This window comes from Petaurus breviceps, unplaced genomic scaffold, assembly GCF_028583685.1.
Source record: "Petaurus breviceps papuanus isolate PSGF00001 unplaced genomic scaffold, PetGlider_PUasm1.0 90418, whole genome shotgun sequence".
Taxonomy (NCBI): Eukaryota; Metazoa; Chordata; class Mammalia; order Diprotodontia; family Petauridae; genus Petaurus; species Petaurus breviceps.
The window spans coordinates 1242319-1262017 of NW_027187246.1; the positions used below are offsets into that span (position 1 = coordinate 1242319).

At 37.6% G+C, this 19699-nt stretch overlaps 1 pseudogene; it reads right to left on the minus strand.

Moving 5' to 3' along the window:
* Positions 1 to 1084: 1084 nt before the first annotated feature.
* Positions 1085 to 19699, minus strand: part of LOC138177487 (small ribosomal subunit protein eS25 pseudogene) — a 168191-nt pseudogene continuing 149576 nt past the window's right edge.

The following is a 19699-nucleotide window of genomic DNA, read 5'->3' on the forward strand; positions in this document are numbered from 1 at the left end:
ATGAAAACATCTGTGCCACTTGCTTTGGTGGTGAATTTTTGTTCCCTCAGTTTCAATTATGCAGTCAAAGAATCACTGGGCAAAAGGGGGAGTCAGTTTGCTGATTTAGCTCTTTCTCTTTGTGATAAGAGTGAGCGCCTGGTCTGTCTGCTGCCTGAGCAGTGGGAAGTATAATAAGGACAGGCTAACTTTCATCTCCTGCAGCAAGGAAGGCACTTGCTTAGATGATGTAAATGAGATTTTCTTAAAACAGTCCCCAAAGTTTGTCAGTCCCACTGAGCTAACTCAAGGGTCATTTAACAATTCTTTTGGCAATACAAATAGTAGGTCAGTTTACTGGGGCTTATATTTACGCAAATATACCCTTAGATTTCAAGCCAGAAGATATGGGTTCAAATCTCACTTCTGCCACTTACTAGCTGTTTGTAAATTGGGCAAGTCATTTCAAGACTTTAGGACTCAATTTTCTCTTCTGTGCAATTAAGGTGACTTTTGGGTCACCTAAATTCTTTCCAGGTCTAGTTCCCATGTAAATAAAAAGGGCAGCTATGTCAATGACATTAGTATAACACTGGAAAACTCCTTGACTGGTAATCTCTTCTCTTACCCAATCCTTTGTCAGGTGTAGACAGTTCTCTACTTACACTAGAAGTATACTAGGCTTACCCATTACCTAGAATTAGTCTCTATTTTGGTATGAGCTCCTTGACTGAGGCAGATGTCATACATATAGTGGAAAGAGCTCTAGATTTATAGTCAGAAGACTTGGATTTGAAGCATAGTCCTGACACACATACCCTTTGTAATTCAATCCCACTATCTGGGCCTGGATTCCTTGCCTGCTGCAACAACCCCATGCCTCCAGAACCAGATTAAAATATAAGTGGGGAATGTTTTAAAAAATAAATAAAATTAAATAGAACATAGATAATGCTAATATATGGTTTTCAATGTGCTACCTGCAGGGATTCTTATGTATGGTTTAACAGCCCTATTTCTATTTGCTTTTGATACCACTAGACTCGATGATCAATAAGATTCCTTTTATCTCTTGAACTCTAAGGTCCTACTAATGTTCTGATGGTTTTTTTTTTCTTAGTCCAATAAGTTTATTTTTGAAAATCTACATAGAAATGTTGAACCATTTCATGAATCTTCAGCAGCTGGAGCATCTCCACCCTTGGTGTTCCTGGTATATATCACTTGTGCTCTGTGCTTGGAAACCAGCTTAATCAGACCTTTACTAAGCAGTTCCTGGAGAGCTGCTCAGGCTAGAGAACCCTGGATCTTCAGTCTCTCTGAGACTACTGCAGGGGTGATAAGTTTATAGGGGACCTCCTTGCAGAGTTAGTCATGTGTTGCTTTGTCAAATAGAACCAGATTGTTGAGCTTGTCTCGAACTTTTCCCTTGGACCACTTCTTCTTCTTCGCCTTGCCCCCAGACTTGTTCGCGGGATCTTTGTCCTTCTTGGCCGACTTGCTGGCATCTTTCTTCTTCTTATCGTTCTTGGGAGGCATGGTGAGGCTTCAGGTACTGCTGCTGCTGCCGCCTCCGAGCTAAGATGTTGGACCTGATGGTTGGCACTTTGATCTGGTTCATTTATCTTTCTAGGTTTCATAATTTTTTCTTCTTTGAACTCAGCTATCTGCTTGCTCCTGAGCCTGAATCTTTGCCTACTTGTATTTTTACAGCACTGGCTTCTAGTAATTGTGTTTTCCTTAATCTTCCTCTTGCTCGCCTGGATTACATGACCCTCTGCCTGTTTTGGCCTCTGATGATGACAATTCACACTTGTGCTAGGGTCTCTCAGACTTAGAAGCAATCCTGTTGCCCACGGATCTGGTGTGATAATGTGTATCAATTGCCTAGACTACTGCAATAGCCTCCTAATTAGGAGTCTGGAATCTTGGTGGGAAATCCTTCATGCCATGTGCAAGGATGACATTGTACTTTTTCTCAGGATAATTCTATCTCCTGATTTGGAGGAGGCCAAAGATGTTCGTACTGAACTTTGATTTTGGAATCAAAGAATTTCAGAGCTGGAAGGGAACTTATAATTCAATTGAGGGAGAACCAAATGAAACATAATATTTTTTCTCATCTTTATTAATAATCTGGCAAGATGTTTACTTTTTTTAACAAAGAAAGTACAAGATTAAAGTTTGTATTAACCACTTAGTCATAGAAACAAAAATTTTTGGGACTAGAAGTAGGTTTTCAGATCATTTAGTCCAAAACTCTTATTATATGGTTGAGGAAACTGAGATCCAGAGAAGGAAAGGAACATACTCAAGATCACACAGCAAGTTAAGGGTTAGTCCTGGACTAGAACCAATGTTTTCTGATCCAATGACCCAATCTTCTCCACATCTTATTAATTCTAAACCCATAAAGTTGAAAGAGGAAGAGTTTAAATGATCGTTCTTTTGCATATAGGCAAGAGCTAAACTGAATGAGGTGAGAGATGGTTATCTTTGTCTTAAAGACCTTCATGGTCAGAGCAGAGATACTGAGTAAATACAGATTTTATTTGTTCTTCCATCTCAAAGTCTAGGTCCTAAGGTTTCAGGACCAAAATGTTCTAAACAAAAATTATACATGATACTCAAATAAGTATTTGACCCAGAAAAATAACATTAGCATGTTTTTTTTTCAGAGCTTTTCCAGGTCTTATCTCTGCTAACTTGAAGTTTCCTGTATACCCAACCTAAACCTCTTTTGTTTCAATTTAAACTAATTTCTTCTGTTCTTAATTGGAAATAATTGGTTAGTTCATTATAATTATTCCATATACTAGAAGATATCTATTAAGTAGTATCTATTCCCACTCCTACCTCCCAACTTTCCTCTTCGTAAACTAAATAAAAGCAAACTCTTTAGTCTTTTCACACAGGTAATATTTTGCTATTTTTTTATGACCCTGCTACCTCCTCTGAAAATGAGGGACTTGAACTTAGTGATCCCTAAAGTCCTTTTGAGTGCTAGTGTTCTGAATCTATTTCCCAATGCATTAATAAATTTCTGCTCTTCTCCAATTATTCCATGATATTCCCATAAGTCAAAACTCTATGTATTACTCACATGACCATTTGATCAATTCCAACATTAATGTTAGGATAATTTCTCAGTTTTCCAAATCATTTCCCTGCCAGTATGAAATTTAATAGATATACACCCATCTCCCCCAAGCCACCCCACCTATAAAAACCCCAACTCCACAAAAACATTTTTAGTTGTCCTGTTCACCAGGCCTAGAAGGTGTGGCTCCTTTAAAACACAGAGATAAATATACTTGGTTAGCCCCTGCTCCATTAAAAAGAAGACCAGGATAGGAAATCCTTGTCTCAGTACTGTCCCCCCCCCAAACTTCTTTGTGACCACATTTCATGAATTGATAACAATGTCTTAGTTTCTTAACTTTGAGTTTCTTGTCCCAGTTTTTTCATTGCTGCCTGAGCTTTATTGTTCCACTCATCTTTTTTCAACCTGGCTTGAAAATCAGTTTCTATTCTTTGCTCTCTTAGCTTGGGTGTCTCACGTCCCTCTCAACAAATTTTCAGTAGAAGTTTGTCAGGGCGGTGGGGTAGATATGCTTGCTCTTTCTCTCCCGACCAAGTCAAGTCAACAAGCATCTATTAAGTGCCTTATAAATGCATTGTGCTAAGTGCTGAAACAGCTGTCTATGCCCTAGCTATGTCTCCCTCTCCTTACTGCTAACCCTTTCTTACTGGCTGGCCACTTTTCTGTAGCATACTCCTGCCATATATGGTACTATCTATGCCTGGAAACTTACAATCTGGGAACTTTTAGTTTTCTAGTAAGTTTGGTTCCCCTCCTTCCCCCCCTACTCTTTAAGCCATTAGATATGAGAAATTAATAAGACTTGCCTAGTCATATCCAGCCCTGTAGTAGTAGTAGTAGTAGTAGTAGCAGCAGCAGCAGTAGTAGTAGTGGTGGTGGTAATCATTTATAATGATTACACTTTAAAATTATAATATCATTTCATCTTCACAACAACCCTGAGACGGAGGTGCTATTATTATCCCTATTTCATAATTGGAGAAACTAGGGCAGAAAGAGGCTAAGTGACCTGTCCGGGGTCACACATAGTATCAGATTTTAATTCAGGTCTCCCTGACTCCAGGCCTGGAACTCTATCTATTGTACCACCTAGCTGCCTATCTCCTTATACCATACCTAGTTCTTTTCTACTTCTCTGAGTTTCCATGACATACGAAATAAAGATGAACCCAGAAATCACAGCGATAGAATTAATGATAACTTAGTGTAAAGATTTGCCAGGTTCTGGGGGAATGTTCTGACAAGACCATTGTAGAGGCCCTCCTCCTTACAAGGACTGAAGCTGTCCATACAAAAGATTTTCTGGCCATACCCCAAATTGTATCACTTCCATTCTCTTTTCTAACTCACTTAGAATGAGCTGGTGTTAGCCCCAGTGTGGAAGGTCAGCAGGATACCTTCATTGTAGAGGCATCAGTTTTGGTTCCAATGTAGGGCATGGCAGGATTTCCTAGTTTGGAGGCATTGACTGATACTACAATTAGATGGAAATAGACTCTACACTGGAACCCTTCTGTTTTTGCCTATTCATACCCCTTTGTGCTCCCTTAGGTATCTCCAGTTAAACCACATGTGCATCTCTTAAGTTAAAGGTTTTTATGTTATATCACAGGCTGTTCTTGGCTGTCTGGTGAGGTCTATGGATGGACCCCTTCTCAGAATAATGGATTTTAAATAAAATCCATAGGATTTTTAAAAGAAATTGAATTTTTCTCAGACAACTTCACAGACCTCCTGCAATCTCTCCATGGACTCCCAAGTCTGTGGTCCCCAGGTTAAAGAATTCCTGTTATAAATACACCAGATTAAAAGGTCTACTGCTTTCAGCATTGACTGGTTTACCTGGATCTTCTGTGAATCTCCTTTCATCTCAGCAACGGCCCCCAAAAGACCTTAAATAAAAGCACTATTTTGTCATCTCAACAACTCTGAGCTTCACATTTTTGTGGAGTAGACATTTGACTTCCTTTTATTATCAATTTTTTTTTATTTTTGAGGTGTTACCATGTCCATGTTCCTATTCAGCCTTGTTCAATTTTGTCAATCCTACTCAGGGTCGTAATGGAGTCAACTCTAATCAGCTTTTGAGAGTTGATTGTGAAATTTTCAGTGTGACCATTGACACCACAGAAATCAGTAATCATTATAAATCTGGGCTTATTTTCTTTATTTCTACACAAAAAAGGAGTTAATAATATAAATTAAACTTAGAAGTATGGGTGCCTGCTTTCCCCTTTATTTCCCACAGACCTTGGTATATGCTGCTTGAGCTCAGAAGGAGTAGAGTAGAAGGCTCAGGGAATTGAAGTCCTCACAAAGCAGAACTGGAGACTGAAAGCAAATTAATGATAATAATAATAATAATAATAATAATAATAATAATAATAATAATAAACATTTATTTGAGCACTTTTAAGGTTTATGAAATGCTTTATATTCATTATCTCATTTGAACCTCAAAACACTTAACTTTATATCATTTACTTTGAGTTCTAATCCTGTCTAATGAAATTGCACCACAGTTAAATTTATCAATCACATTTTCACTCCCATCATCTAAATCACTGAAAAAAATATTAAAAACAAAGAAACAAACACATTGAGGCTGGGCTGACCCTACATGGGCATTCATTAGCTTTTTGTTTTCCATTTAGGAGTCAGTTTTTGTTTGAAACCCAAATGTAGGAATAATCTTATGGTATGATTTCAATGGCATCTACCAAAAAAAACCCCAACAACCTCTTACTTTGACAATTTACTACAGTGCTTGAGAGCCCACTATTTAGAGCTTCATTCGAATCTTTTTTCAAAGGCTTTTGGGACTTCAACAATGTCCACTTAAACAGAGAAGAGAAAAGGAGGATATATTTTTGCTACTTCTATAATGTACATAACCCATTGAAGACTTGAGGACCCTAGTATTACAAACTAAAGTATATATTTTCCCCCTGAAAATGACAGAACAATTGAAAAGACAGGAACAATGTGTTCTGGAAAACCAGGACCTTCCCCCTGGGGGCAATTTAAAAGCAAACAAACAAATAAAAAACTCCCCACAACCCTATTTCCTGTGTCCTGGGACTGTCACATATAGCCAGTATATGTCAGAAGCAGGGCTGAAACTCAGGTATTTCTTAATCTGAGGATGTTGCTCTATTATAACCAGCAGTTCTCTAAGTGTGGCCTGTGGACATCTGGGAGTGCTGTATTCAGTCCTGTACACCTGCCAAATTTAATTGACAGTGACAAATTACAGAACTTCTAGAGGAAAGTTATCAGAGTGCTGGGGGGCTGGATCAACTAAAGGACTTGGAGATGAGTAACTTGGAAAAGAAATCTAGGGCAGACTTGATGTCTTCAAGTAAATGAATGGTTTTCATGGGGAAGGACGATTAGGCTTTTTCTCTTTGCCTTCCAATGGAAGAGCTAGGCTCAGTGGGGAGGGATTGCAGGGAAGCAGATTTAGGTTCAATAATGAAGAAAAATTTCTTAATAATTAGGTCAGTTTAAAAGTAGAATAGGACACCCCTCTTCTCCCCTCTCCCTCACCTCTGGGAGTTTGGAGAATCAAGGTTCTTCATTGGACATTTTCAATAAAAGGCTAGATAAGCACTGAATGAGGATGTAATACCATTGATTCTTGTTTCTTTATAGCTTACATTGGATGGCCTCTCAGGTCCATTCCAATTCAGGTACTCTGATTCTGGCAGAGAATAGCAAATGGGACAAAAAGTGTCATTATGAACACAACTGTCAGTCTGTCTCATTTCCTTGTAAACTCATTCAACATTTGGACTCCCTTCTTTTACTCAGTTCCTCAGGCATTTACACTCTGGTTTATGTTCTCAGATTAGGCTCTGAAGCTCCCTCTAGGAGCCAACAAGGGGAACTTCTCTCCTGGAACTCATTCTCACTAAAATAGAAGAGCTGGTTGCTGAGATGGAAATGAGAGAAAGCTTGAAGGAGATGGAGGAGATTACTTCCTTTTTAGAATTTTTTGATAGAGGACAGTCCAGCCAATAGTAGTCTTGCATACATCTTAGATTTGGGTAGAGAAGATTTCACTGGGTTTTGAGACAGGACAGGTAGGATCTCATTGACTAAAATTCTATAAGGGAAGTTAGTCCCAGAAAGATAGATGATCTAAAGAATAACATTATGGAGAAATTAAAAAAAATAGAAATGTCTAAGGAGACCAATGTGGATGCATGGACCAAATTAGACAATGAAAAAGATACATTTAGAAGATGGAAGTAAAAGCATATAATGGAGGGCAGACACAATAGCATACTACTATCCTGTAAGAATTTGGTCAAGTGCTAAATTGGAGAAGGATTTGTGGCTAGTGAGGAAAACTCAGGAATAGAATTTAGGTCTGTGATTTCTTTGAAAAAGGGAATTTCTGTGTGAGGAAATATCTCTACAAATACAAATATATACTTACAGTCTTAAAGACCTGCCTAAAGAACTGAGAAAATAGGTGACTTGCCAAGGATACATAGTACATGTAAGAAGTTAGACTAGAACCCATGTATTTCTTACTCTGAGGATAGCCAGTGATCCTCAAATTGTATTCTAAGGATTCCAAGACACTTTTAAGAGGTCTATGAAGTCAAAACTACTTTCATAATAATAACTGGATATTTTAATTTCTAGTACAGTAAGGATCAATACTTAAAACAAAAGCTCTTTGGGGGAAATCTCAATCATTTTTAAGAGTATAAAATGGACCTGAGATCCAAAACTTTGAGAACCATTGTACTATACCAAGCTGCCCCTTGAAAAATGCTGAAGGAAACAAGAGTTTTTAAAACTCTAATTTTAGGAGAACAGAGGAAGTATCCCCTAGTCAACTGATCACTAGCCTTGGAATCCAGAAAATCAGTATCTGAATCCCACATCTGACACTTCCTGGTTTTGTGGCAATGAACCAAACCCTTAATCTATATGTGCTTTAGTCAGCTTCCTAGGACTTATTTACTGGTCATAGATGGGCTATAATAGGCATTGGTGGAGACTTCACTCCATGCAGAAATAATAGGTCCTACATACCAAGATAAACTGAAATGATAGATGACTTAAATGTGAAAAGTGATATCATAAGCAATTTAGATTTACCTTTCAGATCTATGAGTCAGGGAAGAGTCCAAAATTAAACAAACAATAGAGAAGGTCACAGAAAATAAAATGGACAATTTTGATTATATAAAACTAAAAAAATTTCCTTTAATCATCATCATCTTCTTCTTCTCCTCCTCCTTTTATTCCTCCTTCTCCTCCTCCTCCTTCCTAATTCTTCTCTTCACATACAAATGTATTGTGGTTGAAATTAGAAGGCAACAGAAAAGTGAGAAAAAAAACCTTTTCAGTATGTTTCTCTGATAAAGGACTCATATCCAAGATATATAAAGAATGGATTCAAATTCATAAGACTGATGAGAAGGCAGTTTATAGGAGAAGAAATCAAAGGTATCAATAGTCATATTGATTTTTTCCCAAATCCTTAATATTTAGAGAAATGAAAATTAAGGCAACTTTGAAATTCCACCTTATACCTGTCAGATTGGTACTGATGACAAAAGAGGAAAATGACAAATCTTGGAGGGACTTCATAAAAATGCAAGTCTCTTCTCCAATTCCTTGTAAAATTACTTTGATTCTTGATATAATTCCAGAACACACTATTAAAAGAATAGCTAATGTACCACTATACAAGGAATGAGTGATCACAAAGTGCCAGAATGCCTTTGTTAAGAATAGATTGTTGGGGTGGCTAGGTAGAGCAGTGAGTAAAGTGCCAGCCCCGGAGTCCAGAGGACCCAAGTTCGGTTCTGGCCTCAGACACTTAACACCCACACAAAAAAGGTAGCCATATGACCTTGGGCAAGTTACTTAACTCCAATAGCCCTCCAAAAAAAAAAAGAATAGATTGTTGAAGACTAACTTCATTTCATTCTTGAAAGGGTTAATAGAGTGTTTGATCAAGGAAGTGATATGGACATAATTTAGCTAGATATTAACTGAATATTTGACATCATGTAATTCCTGAAGAAAAGTAGTGATACACATGACTGTGATGCCAGTAAAGTTAGTTGGATCTGAACTTCTTGAATGGCAATACATAGACATTAATGTATTGGAAGACGGTTTCTAGTAAAGTGTCTGGATGACCTGGGGATCAAATCCGGGCTCAGATACTCAGCACCACACCCAGAAATGACTGGCTGTGTAACCTTGAGCAAGTTGCTTAACCCCAATTGCTTTATTAAAAAAAAATTAAATTAAAAAAATTTAAAAAATTTAATTTAAAATCTAGTGACCCCAAATCTATTTCTCTCCCACCTACCCCAATCCTCATTAAAAACAAAAGCCAAAATATTGTAAAAATACATGGAATTACATGAAAAAAATTCCATATTAGCTATGTCCAAAACTATATATGTCCTATTATTTTCTCTGAGTTCATCAACTCTCTGACAAGAGATAAAAATGCTTTATCAGTTCATGCTTCATCACTGGTCCTCCAGAATTTTAGTTGGTTCTTAACTTGATCAGAATTCTTAAGTCTTTCAGTGTTTCTCATCTTTATAATGTTATTAATAAATATTTTTTTCCTAGTTCTGTTCACTTTACTCTATATCAGTTCATATAAGTCACCCTAGCTTTCTCTCAAACCTTCCCCTTCATTAATTTTTATAGCATAACACTATTCTGTTACATTCATATGCTATAATTTATCCAGCCATTTCCCAGTTGATGTATATCCCTTAGTTTGCACCACAAAAGGAGCTACTATAAATATTTTTTGCATCTGTTTTTCTCTTTCTTGATCTCTTTGTGGTATAGACCTAGAAGCAGTGGCATCATTGAATGAAGGGGTATGCACAAGTTTAATAACTTTGGAGGCATGGTTTCTAAATGTTTTCCAGAATGGTTACTTAAATCAGTGAACATTTCCACTAATAACTTCCTGAAGCCCCTTAAATATTTGTCATTTTCCTTCTTTGTCAATTCACCAATCTGGTGGGTATGAGGTGGAATCTCAGAGTTGCTTTAATTTGCATTTCTTTAATTGTTAGTGAGTTGGGATTTTTTTTAACATGATTTATGATCACTCAGATTTCTCCCACAGAAAACTACCTGTTTATATCTTATGACCATTTATCATTTAGAGAATGAATGGCTCTTGTTCTTATAAATATGAATCAATATCCTATATATCTTGGAAATGAGGCTTTTAGAAGCAAAAGAAAACAAACTCTTTTCCCAATTACTTGCTTGCTTTCTAATTTCAGCTGCATAAATTTTGTTTGTACAGTTACATTTTACAAGTATATGTGTCTATTTGTAAAAGATCTGGGGATTTTAGTGGATTTCAAGCTCAATATAAACTAACAGTGTGATATATCAGCAAAAAACAAAAACAAAAACAAACAAAAAACCATAATCAGAGAATTGTGGGCTCCAGGAAGAGAGAAATGAGAATGATTCTTTAGTCTACTCTGACTAAACCATGTCAAGTGTTTTGTTCAATTCTTGGTGCCACATTTTAGAGGTGAAGTTGAAGAGGATGCAAGGGTCACCAATTAAGAATGACTCAGAAGATAAAGAGACTTGAGATCATGCTATGTGTGGACTGGTTGACAGAACTAGGAATTCTTACCCTGGAGAAGAAAAGACTTCACAGCAATATATCTGACTTCAGAAAAATGTTAACCACTTATAGCAGCTTGATATGTTATTGCATAATGTGTACCTGTCATAGGTGTGTTTATTTTAAAGAGAAGCTTTGAAGATGACAACAGATTAACCCAAATGAATGGCTTCATAATGATGGAATTTCAAATAGCGTGGCCAAGTGAGTTTGTGGGCCAAGGGAGGAGAGGACCTCTCATACAAGGTAGTGACTGAAAATACAGTCGATGTTCAAGGTCATTCCTGAGTGGTTTCATTCATTAGCTCTAAGCCTCTAAAAGGGTCAGAATTATTCTTTTCTGCCTGACCCCCTTTAATAAGGAGGCACTTAATAAGTGTTTGTTCAATTGATTTGAACTTATTCAGCTTTGTGATTGCTCCACTGGAAATATGACATTTAGCCCCTATCAAAGCTATCCCCTCCCCCAGCATAGCCTCAGACGCCCCAGCCCAACATAGATCCATTCAGCTAAGCCCCTAAGCTTCAGCCCAATGTGGTTCCTTCTGTCTCCTGTCATATCTTCTATGATGCTCAACTTTCTTATTAAAAGTCTGGCCTTTTATAGACATTGCTCATGAATCAGAGATAAGAACAAAATCCATTTGGTCTCAAGAAAAAAAAATTCATAGAAGCACAGATTTAGAGCTAAAAAGGACTTAAGAGGTCATGCAGTCCAGGTCCTTTCATTTTTCCACTCACATGACCACCACTCTAGCACAGGCTCTTATTACCCCACCCTTGGACTTTACAATAGCTTCCTAAAGTGGAGGGAGATTTGGTACATGATTTTTTTGTTCACAGATGTGTACTCAATGCAGCTCTGACGCTGGGACACAACAGAGTATAGATTGATTCTCTACTGCTTGTGCTAATTTTGGCCTAACAATTATATATATATATATGTATATATGTATATATATATATATATATATATATATAAATAACCAATAAAACAGAGGTTCTCCACAAGTCAGCACCACATTATCTGTACATGGAACTATTGGTTACTGCAAATGGACAAATTTTGAATACTGTGGTTAAGTTTACTTACCTTGCATTCCAGGGATATACACATTGATAATGAGGTTGATGCATGCATTGCCAAAGCTAGCTCAGTATTTAGGAAGCTCCAAAGGAAAGTGTGTGAGAGAAGACGCAGTAGACTGACTACCAAACTAAAGGTCTACAGAGCCATGTGCTGACCTCATTGTTGTATGCCTGTGAAACCTGGACAGTATAACCAGCACCACGCCAGGAAACTGAACCACTTCCTTTTGACTTTTCTTAGGAAGATTCTAAAGATTGGCTGGCAAGATAAGCTACCAGACACTGAGGTCCTTTCTCTAGCTTAACTGCCAAATATTTGAACTCCACTTCAGAGAGAACAACTCCAATGGGCTGGCCACATTGTTCAAATGCCAAATAAATGTTTGCCTAAAAGACTATTTTATGGAGAATTCACATAAGGCAAGTGCTCACATGCAGAAGAAGCAATACAAAGACACTTTAAAGGCCTCTCTGAAGAACTCTGGAATCAATTACAGGACATGGGAGACACTGGCAAAGGACCATCCAACATGGCATGCCCACATCAAAAAGATGCTGTGCTCTATAAGCAAAGCAGAACTGAAGCAGCTCAAAAGGATATATAAATTTAGAGATATCTCCACTCCAAATATTCACGTGGACTATATGCCAAACCTATGGTAGAGGCTTCCTAGTTTGTGTTGATCTGATCTGCCACAGTGGTACAAACTATACTTCACTCCAACATAGTGATATCCTTTTGGTCTTCTTTGCACTTATCTCTATTCACCTCTCCCTTTGCCAATTCACTCTCCTTATAGTATTCTTTTTTTTGAAAGAAATTGGGGTTAAGTAACTTGCTCAAGGTTACATGGCCAGTTATTTTTGTGTGGGTGTTAAGTATCTGAGGCTGGAACTGATCCTGGGTCTCCTGACTCTGGGGCCGGTGCTCTTACTCACTCCTCATAGTATTCTTAAAGGATAGGCCTGACCATATCAGAAATGCCAGTCTCTTCCCCCCTCCCCCACCCTGCCTTGTTTCCTATAAGTTAAAATGCAAAGTCTTTTCTTTGGATTTTAATGATCTGCCACAAAACTCTTTTTTAAAGATGAATTTAAGTTTACTTGACCTCACATACTTGACATTCTGACCCAGATACCAAACTTACTATTTTGTGTATATAGCATTCTAATTCCAGATTCTGTGCCTTTGCACAGGGAGTTTTCCCTTTCCTGAAAACCACTCCTTCCTTACCACTACTTCTTTGGAATTCTTATTTTCCTTCAATGATCATTTCAAGTTCCTAGACCTACATAAGTCATTTCCTGAACTTCCAGTATTTGGGAGCACTTGCCTTTTGGATTTATCTTTTATCTATTTTGTGTTTGTTGGTGTTCATTCTATTTTAGGCTAATGGAATGCTAGTCATTTTTTTTGTTTGTATCTTTCAGCTCCTAGGATATGGAAGACAATTAGTAGACATCTCATAAATTGGTTCAAAATCTAGCACTCTTTGTACTGCACCACATACAGTCATTCTTTTAAATTAATTTACTGTTACTGTTCAAAATAATTTACTGTTATTTTCATGAGCTGACCAACTTTGGGTAACATAACATAGAAGTCAGGTCTCTTGTGGCAAGGAGTCAAGGGTTAAGGATGAATCTCCTAGACTATGTGGGTGGTTCAGCCCTGTATGAACCCAGGAAACCAGAGAATAAGATTGCTTTTGTAAGTAGATAATTAATGAGGCTGTGTTATCTAGTAGAAAGAGCCTCGTCTTGAAATCAGAAATTCCAGATTGACCATACCCTGGTCCAACTAAATGAATTGTTTTTTCCACATGAGTTTTCTTATCTATAAAATGAGAGTAATAATATTTATATAGCCTACTGCATAGGGTAGTTGTGAGGAAAACATTTTTTGTGATATGTAGAGTACAATAAAAATGTGAGTATTACTACAAAGAACTCCAGGGTGAAAATAATAGCTGGGAAACTGATAATGGAGACATGGATGATTGACTGAATGGTGCTTCTAGACAAGAAGATGGAAGGAAGGAAGGAAGAAACAGAGGGGTAAAAGAAGAAAGGAAAGGTGGGAAGAAATAAAGGGCGGAAGGGAGGAATGAAGGAAAGAAGGGAGATAGGGAGAGAAGGAATGAAGGGATGAAGAAAAGAAGGAAAAAAGGAAGGGACAGAAGGAGGGGGAAAGTCAGGTGGTATAGGAGGGAGGGAAAGAAGGAAGGGAGGAGGAAAGGAAGAAAAGAAGGAAGGAAAGAAAGAAGAAAGGGAGGGAAGGAAAAAGGGAAGAGGGAAGAACAGAGGAAAGGTATAAAGGAGAGAAGGATGGAAGGGAAAAGAAAGAAGGGAGGGAGGTAAGGGAGGAAGAAAGGAAAGGAAGGGAAAAAGTGACAGAAGGGAGGAAGGGTTAAAGTTAGGAAGGCAAAAAAGAAGGGAAAGAAGGAGAGAGGTAAGGAAGGAAGGAGGTAAGGGATGAATAGATGGATAGAGGGAGGAAGGAAGGTAGAAAGAAAGGAGAGAGGTAGGTAAGGGTTGAAGAGAGGAAGGAGGGAAAGAAGGAAGGAAATAAGGAAAGAAGGGAAGAAAGGAGAGAAGGGAGGAAGGGTTGAAAGAAGAAAGAAAAGAGGGAGCAAAAGAAGGAAGGGAGGAAAGAGGGGAAGGAGGAAAGCAGGGAGGAAGAAAGAGAAAGAAGGTGGGAAGGGCATAAGGGAAAGAGGAAGAGAGAGAAGGAAGCAAGGGAGAATATAAGCATTTATTAAGTACCTATGTACTTAATAATGGAAGTTCACATAAAGCAAAGTACTTTTCAAATATTGACCCATTTGATCTTCATAATAATCTTGGGGGAGGGTAGAGGTTATTATTATTATTATCCCCATTTTATAGTTGAGGAACTGAGGTAGAGGTGAAATAACTTGCTCAGGGTCACATAGCTAGTATATGTCTGAGGCAGGATTTGTCCTCAGGTATTCCAGACTCCAGGCAGGCCCAATAGTCAATTACAGCATCTAACTGCCTCTAAGTAAGTAAGATGAAGGGAAGAATGAGGCTAGATATGGTATTGCGAGATTAGGTTAAATAATTCTGAAGTTCCAAAAAACTTGGTGTAGCAGCAAGCACCCTAGCTTACCCAGGATGGCTGCCAACACCCTGAACTTTAGAGAATACAAACAAGTTACAAGCAAAAGTTACAAGCAGACAGAGAAACAGATCAGCAGACAGGGCTTCCAGCTGTCTGACCATTACATCCATACCTAGTCAGTTACCAGAGAGGGAAGCACCAACATCTGGGTTGTCAAAGCTGGGGGGCTCAACGGCTGCCCAGAGTCTCATCTGGTCAAATCACACAACTCTTCTCAAAGTGACCCCAAAACAAAACCTCACATCAGAGTGTATATATATATATATAGCCTTCTCCTGGCTCAGAGAATGTAACAACCCTCTTGACCCACTGCCCAATCACAAAATAACAAGGTGTGGGCATTTGTGAAAAACAAGCCTCCCACCACAGGTTCCATGTGACCACATTCAGCCTATTAGGGAGCAGAGTATATTTTCAAATCAAGGAAGGTTCTCATAGTCACTTAAGCCTATCAAAGGGCCAAGGGGCAAGGAAGATCTTCAGATTCCCATTCCCATAACTCATGGGTAAGTAAAATAGGCTGCCATTCAAAGACATGTACTTTGCTTCCAAGTGCAGGCTCTTGGGCTGCTTTTCCTTGCCCCTTAAAGAGAGGTGATGTGATGTAGTGATAGTTTGGAGTCAGATAACTGGGGTTAGAATTCTGTCTCTGATACTTACTGCCTGTATGATATTGGGAAAATCACAACCTCTCTGGATTTCTGTTTCTGCATGTTTAAAATTAGGGAGTTGTCTTTGATGACCTATACTGTCTTTCCATTTTCCCAGGTTGAGAAAACAGAAAATAGAAAGGACCGTATTCTTATCTTTGGAAACTTGAATTTTAGTACAGCAAAACAAGGTACCTCAAGAATTATTAGATCCACCTATCACTGAACATTGAAATAAATATCTCTATGCAAATAGAGGTTGGGAGAAGGCCCAGAACCTTCTCCTCCTGGATTTATTATTTTTTTTCTAGATGTGGAGAAATAAGTTGGCTTGATCAACTTTAGTATCTTTCCAGGAATCCAAGTTAACCCAATGTATCTGTAATTTCCAAGGTCTTTCCTTTTTTTTCTATCTTCCTCTTTTAAAGTTGTCTCTGCCATTGTTAATATACTTCTGTTGCTTTCTATCAGTTTCCAAAACAAATAGTTAAAGGTTTTTGAAAAAAAAAATCCATCAATGCCTGTCACCAGCTTTGACTTCTCATTTATTGTGGGACAGAGAGAATGAGTCCAATTCCCTTATTATTCTGATGGTGTTCAAAGCCAATAATTTAGGATTGTATGGGAGAAGGTGATAATTTGAGGGTATTTATAACACCTTTGCCCTATGTAATCCCTCAAATGCTTCAAAATGTTAAAGAACCAAGCACAGTGGCTCCATGTTATTTGAGAATGATGGATGAAATTGTTCAATGAATACCCGATGTGTGCAGAATAAAATCTAAATTCTTTAGTCTAATATTAAATACCCATCACAATCTGGCCCCAATCAACTTTTTCAACCTTATTATATATTCTTTTCCTTGAGAAACCATCTGATCTGGCTAGCTAGGTTTATTGACTGTGCTTCTTTTACACAATGAGGTTCAGAGGATTTGTAGAAGTGCTTTGAAAACTTTAGTGCTATGAAACTATAGGGAATTACTAGTATTCTGCTGTTATCTGAAAATTCTATTGCTTTGTGGAATCTTTCTGATGAAAAGAACAAGCTTTGATAATTATCACCAATGGATTGGAGAACTCATTTCCTTCTGGGTGCTGAGATGACCAAGTCCATTACATTAGGTATAAAATGTTTTACCACTAAAACTCTTTTTCTTTTAAATTTGGTGAGTGGTAATGTTGGGAACATACCAGTGAAGAGCTATTCCAGTTGTTCAAAGGTGCTGTGAAAATTGGCTCAGGAGAACTGAGAGTTTTATTCTGTTTTGTTCACTACATATAATATGCACCATTTTAATTTAAGCTTTTGATGATGCCTGTTGTCTTTTCCCCAATTTAGATGTATTTTTCTTTCTCTATTCTTATCTTCTGTACTTTCTTCTATAGTCTAATCATCATACTTTGGTCACCTTTGCTTAGAAATAGCCCTAGTCATGATAAAGAAGTCAGTATATTTTTAACATGGCATAATTTGAGGGGCATAAAATAATCCTTCATTCTATAAAGATTTCTACCCCATTAACCTGCTGTTATGACTATAGTTCCCACCAAAACTACTAACTAAAAATACAAATCAGGCTTCATTAGAATTTATATGAATTCAATGCATTCTTTTCACCGGGAAAATAAAGGAATATAAAGATCATCAGGATACTGTTGCTTCCTTCAAAGAAGTGTATGATCCATAAGTGGATTACTGACAGTAAGTGTTACTTAAAAGAAATCCCTAAAATTTTGGTGTTATTAAATTTCAAAATTCCATTGGACATATTTGAATCACCTTCTCATATATATTTCTGTTATAGGCACTGACCATATAATGAAAAAAATAACATAACAGAGAAGAATCAGGGCTACTCATTAGAAATAGCTGATATTTATATAAAACTTTATACATATTAGTTCATTTGATCTTTTCAGTCAACCCATGACTTAGGTAATGTAGGTATCACTGTCTTCATTCTATGAATATGGAAATATGCTAAAATAAAATTTCCCATATTAACACATTGTGTTTGAGGCAGAATTAAAATATTGCCTTTCCTAATCAATAACCAAAGTTCTTTACTAAATTGTACAATGCCAGTGCTGTATATGAATAATGAAAAGAAGGGATAGGAGATACCCAGACTAGAAGTAGAGAGTCAACACTTCTAAGATTATCAATATAATACAGGCCAGGAGTAATTAAACTAATATGGTGGCAGCATAGAATGAAAAAGGAAAGATAGATGCAAGGTATATTGTAGAACTAGCATCTACCGTACTTGGTAAATATTGAATATAGACAGGAGAGTGGTGGTACTGTTAACAGACAGGGAAGACAGGAAGAAGTATAGGGTTGAGGAGTAAGATAATACATGTTGATTTCAGTTGCATTTATACAAATGCAGAAGTGTTAGACCAATGCATAGAATGCTTAGTCTAACTCATTGCAGCTCCTCTAAAGAGGCAGCCTAGAGAGCAGTGATCCTGCACCACAACCATCACTCACATAGCTTCAAGATAGCCTCTAGGGGATTGAACTGACTGCATTTTATCATAGTATGCCTGATCAGGTCAGATTCAGAATGAGGTGAAGAGACTCACCCTTTTAGCATTCTTCTCCTAGGAGGAGACTTTCTTCATTTCATTACCCTTCCTTTTTTTTTCCGTTTGTCTCCCACTTTATCCTCCCTCACCCCCTGCCTTTTTGTTTTACCATGTTTCTCAAAGGAATACTATGGCCCTATATAACCTGAGGCTTGTATATAGTTATATATGGTTGAATCAGTATAAATGAATAGAAATGCATATAGAAATTAAACCCATCTTTGATGTATAATTGCAATTGCCTCTTTAGTTTATAACACTATCCATTATATCTTCTACTACCATCGTTTCCACCCTAATTTTCATAGCTGGAACCTTTCCCTTTTACTTCCAAGATATCTTCATAGTACCTGCTGCCCATATGTATTCTACAATAGTGACCTACACCCAGCCTACACCCATAGAGGTTGAGATCAAAGGGTACAGAGGTGTTCAGCACTCTGGACAGAGATCAGATATAATGGTCTGACAGAATTCTGAAATTCTAAGGGCTCCACTCAGTTGTCAATTTGATCTTCCTAAAGTGCAGGTGTCACCATATTACCTTACCCCATCTCCTTCCCAGTCAATAAACTCTGGTGCCTTCCTTCACCTTTGGAATCAAATAGAAAAATCTCCTTTTGGCATATAAAGCCTTTCATGACCTGCCCCCCCCCCCCCCGCCCCTTTCCAGCCTTCCTATACCTTATTCCTCCTTTCCCACATATTATAAAATCCAGTGACACTGGCCTCCTTGAATAACAGTCCATCTCAGCTCTGGGCCTTTTCACTAACTGTCTCCTTTGCCTGAATTTCTCTCCCTCCTCATTCCACCTCCTAGACTTCCTGGCTTTCTTCAAATCCCAGCTAAATCACTCTTTCTACAGAAATCCTTTCCCCACACCTCTTAGTATTTACTAGTGCCTCCTCCATATTGATTATCTCCAATTTTTATTGTCTAAATTGTTTGTACATGGTTATGTCCCCCATTAGACTGTGAGCTTCTTAAGAGAAGGCACTTGTTTGGGGTTTGTTTGTTTTGACCTTTCATTGTATCTTCAGCAGTTAGCACAACAGTTGACAGGTAGTAAGTGCTTAATAAATACTTATTGACTTAACTTGAATCTTAGAACCATTAATATCATTAGCAAATGTAGGAGATTGGTACATTAAGGAAGTGTGGTATGGTGAAAAAAAGTGAGACAATCTGTATTTAAATCCTAGTTTGGCCACTACATACATGACAATGTCCAAATTCATCCCCCAAGCTTCCTTATTTACATATCTCTATGTCTATCTATCTATCATCTATCTATCTATCTATCTATCTATCTATCTATCTATCTATCTATCTATCTATCTATCTATCCTAATAGACTTGCTCTGTGGACTCACCATTTAATTGCATGTCATATTCTGAAGAATAAATATTTTTAATCCTTAGTTTTACACATTTTGATTATTAGGCTCAACTCCTTTGAATAATCATTGAGGAAGCTCTCTAA